At 48.4% G+C, this 3,855-nt stretch overlaps 1 pseudogene; it reads left to right on the top strand.

The window, feature by feature from the left end:
* The first annotated feature begins 633 nt into the window (after positions 1–633).
* LOC114815468 lies at positions 634–1,587 on the top strand (annotated as a pseudogene).
* Positions 1,588–3,855: the final 2,268 nt, after the last annotated feature.

Here is a 3,855-nt window from a genome sequence, read left to right as displayed (position 1 = left end):
AATGAAGGGAACAAGTCAGGATGATGCAGAAGGGAATGGGATAAGAGGAAAGGAGGACTTAGTCAGGGAAGCCTTCTTGGAAGAGATGTACCTGCAATAAGGCTTTCAAGTGGGGGGAAGCAATTATCTGCCTGATATGAAGAGGGAGGGCTGTCCAGGCCAAAGCTTGGCAGAAAGGTAGATGAGCTTGAGGTATAGTGAGAAGGTTAGCTTTAGAGGAGCCAAGTGTGCGGGCTGGGTTGTAGGGTGATTGAGTACCTCAAAGCAAAAGGTGAAGAGTTTTTGGTTGGTGCACAAGTGGATGGGCACCCATTGGAGTTCTTTGAGGAGTGGGGAAACATGGTCTGAATGTATTTCAAGGAAAATGATTCGGGCAGCAGAGTGGAGTAAGTACTGGAGTGGGGAGACATAGGAGGCAGGGAGATCAGCAAGGAGGCAGATACAATAATCAAGGCAGGATAGGATAAATGCATTAATGTGGTAGCAGTTTGGTTGAAGAGGAAGAGGCAGATATTAGTGATGTCATTCTTGACAGTGACACTTGAGATGTCCCAAAACATCCCCCAAACGCCTCCCACAAAGTGCACACTCTAGATTCCTGCTCTCTCTGTAAAGGAGTAGGATCCCAGGGTGATGGTGGAAACCAGGGAAAATTCCTTTGAGAGAGTCATCCTCTTGGGTTTTTCAGACCAATCCCACCTGGAAGCTGTGCTCTTTATGTGTGTACTCTTTTTCTACCTCCTGAGTCTGTTGGGCAATATGGCCATCATGGTGGTCTCCCATCTAGATCCTTGTCTCTACATGCCCTGGCACTTCTTTCTCTGCCACCTTTCCTTCCTGGACCTCTGCTCTCCACCAGCCTGGCCCCTCAGACTCTAGTGAACCTGTGGGGGCCCAAAGAGACCATCACCTTTGGGGGCTGTGTGGTCCAGCTTTATGTCTCCCTGGCCCTAGGCTCCACAGAGTGCATTCTCCTGGCTTTGATGGCTCTGGACCCCTATGCAGCCGTCTGCCAGCACCTGTGCTATGCAATGCTCATGCACCACAGTCTCTTCCGGCAGCTGGCAGCTGTATCCTAGCTTTGTGGGGTGGCCAACTCACTGGTTCACACCAAGCTCATAATGTGTCTGCCTCAGTTTGGCCACCGCCACCTGGACCACTTCATCTATGAGGCCCCAGCCCTCCTGAATGGAAGTTACCATCAATGAACTTGTCATCTTCACCCTTAGTATGCTTGAAGACATTGTCCCTCCAGCCTTCATCCTGGTTTCCTACGGTTTCATTGCCCAGTCCGTGCTGAGGGTTGGCTCCTCTGAGGGTTGGAGAAAGGCCTTCAGCACCTGCTCCTATCACCTCTTGGTCATGAGCATCTTCGATGGGACCATAATCTTTATGCACCTCCATCCTGGTGGCAACTACTCCCAGGACCAAGGCAAATTTGTCTCCCTCTTCTACACCATGGTCACGCCAACCCTCAACCCCATCGTCTGTACCCTGAGAAACCAAGAGGTGAAGGGAGCAATGAAGAAGCTGGTGCTGGGGGGCTTTTCCTTAGGGAGGACAGAACCAGATTGGGGTGCCCCATGAAAAAGACTCCTACCAGCAACAGAACAGAGGTCTTCCCTCGCTTATCCTCAGCTCTCCCTCTTTACCTCTTCCACATCAATTTCTCACTATTCTAGATTCTCCTGACTCCATCTCCTTCCTCATGCTGTTTCCCTGGTCTGGACCTCTCTCACAACTCAAATCCACCAGACCACAATTCTCCCAGCCTTCAGAGCCATTCTCAAATCCCATCTCTTCCAAGACACCTTCCTTAATTCATTATTAACAATCCAACCCCTACTGGCTCAACAGCCAACTTCAGCATTTTTGTTTTTATATCCATTTTCACCATCTAAGAATAGACACATTTTCAAATGTACATTAGGTATTGATTCAACTCGTGCATTCATTCTACTCCCAGTTGTATCCTTACATTCCCTCCTAATCTCAGTATTTGTAAATACTTTCTGTCCGTCTCCCCAATTATGCTGTAAGCCCCTTGCAGACAGGGAAATTGTGTCTTCCTTCTGATGTGTTTTTCCAAGTGCTTAGTACAAGCTCTCACTAAATACCATACCTTGACTGATCAATGGAAGGGGTGGATTAAAGAAGCTGGTGCAAACTACTGAAAAGCACTCTATACTTTCTTGTTTCTCTTAAAACTTTAACTGAGCTACTTGTCACCTCTTGTTTATAGGTGAACTCCCATAACACTTCGATTTACATCATTTATTCACCCCTTCCTTATCACCACAGCCCTTATGTACATATCCATAATTCATTTATTTGTATAAATGTGTGTCTCTCCTGCTCATTATGGGCAAGAAAGGTGTCTATAAGCTCCTTTATGTTGTTCTTTCCCAAGTGCTTTGTACAGTGCTCTGCATACAGTAAATGCTCAATGAATGAATGAATCAATTGTATTTATTGAGTTCTTACTGTGTGCAGAGCACTGTACTAAGCATTTGGGAAGAGGACAATATAATAATTATATTTATTCAATAGTATTTATTGAGCGCTTACTATGTGCAGAGCACTGTACTAAGCGCTTGGAATGTGCAGTGCTCTGCACATGGTAAGCACTCAATAATATCGGCAACAGATAGAGACAGTCCCTGCCGTTTGATGGGCTTACAGTCTAATCGGGGAAGATAGGCAGACAAGAACAATGGCAATAAATAGAGTCAAGGGGAAGAACATCTCATATAAACATTGGCAAATAAATAGAATCAGGGTGATATACATCTCATTAAACAAAATAAACAAAATAAATAGGGTGATAAAGATATATACAGTCGAGTGGACGAGTACAGTGCTGAAGGGGTGGGAAGGGAGAGGGGGAGGAGGAGAGGGAAAAGGGGGGAGAAGAGGGTATAGCTGTGGAGAGGTGAAGGGGGTGTATAGGGAGCAGAGGGACAAAGGGGGGAGCTCAGTCTGGGAAGGCCTCTTGGAGCAGGTGAGTTTTAAATAGGGATTTGAAGAGGGGAAAAGAATTAGATTGTCTGAGGTGAGGAGGGAGGGCGTTCCAGGACCGCGGGAGGACTTGGCCGGGGGTCGACGGCAGGATAGGCGAGACCGAGGGACGGTGAGGAGGTGGGCGGCAGAGGAGTGGAGGGTGCGGGGTGGGCAGTAGAAAGAGAGAAGGGAGGAGAGGAAGGAAGGGGCAAGGTGATGGAGAGCCTTGAAGCCTAGAATGAGGAGTTTTTGTTTTGAGCAGAGGTTGATAGGCAACCACTGGAGGTGTTTAAAAAGGGGAGTGACATGCCCAGATCGTTTCTGCAGGAAGATGAGCCGGGCAGCGGATGAAGAATAGACTGGAGCGGGGCAAGAGAGGAGGAAGGGAGATCAGAGAGAAGGCTGACACAGTAGTCTAGCCGGGATATAACAAGAGCCTGTAGCAGTAAGGTAGCCATTTGGGTGGAGAGGAAAGGGCGGATCTTGGCGATATTGTAAAGGTGAGACCGGCAGGTCTTGGTAACGGATAGGATGTGTGGGGTGAATGAGAGAGACGAGTCAAAGATGACACCGAGATTGCAGGCCTGAGAGACGGGAAGGATGGTCGTACCATCCATGGCGAAAGGGAAGTCTGGGAGAGGACCGGGCTTAGGAGGGAAGATGAGGAGCTTAGTCTTGCTCATGTTGAGTTGTAGGTGGCGGGCCGACATCCAGGTGGAGACATCCTGGAGGCAGGAAGAGATGCGAGCCTGAAGGGAGGGGGAGAGGACAGGGGCAGAGATGTAGATCTGCATGTCATCTGCGTAGAGATGGTAGTCAAAGCCGTGAGAGCGAATGAGTTCGCCAAGGGAGTGA

This window comes from Ornithorhynchus anatinus, chromosome 12, assembly GCF_004115215.2.
Source record: "Ornithorhynchus anatinus isolate Pmale09 chromosome 12, mOrnAna1.pri.v4, whole genome shotgun sequence".
In the NCBI taxonomy this organism is placed as follows: Eukaryota; Metazoa; Chordata; class Mammalia; order Monotremata; family Ornithorhynchidae; genus Ornithorhynchus; species Ornithorhynchus anatinus.
The sequence above is the reverse complement of the archived record's forward strand: the minus strand, read 5'-3'. Positions and strand labels throughout refer to the sequence as shown.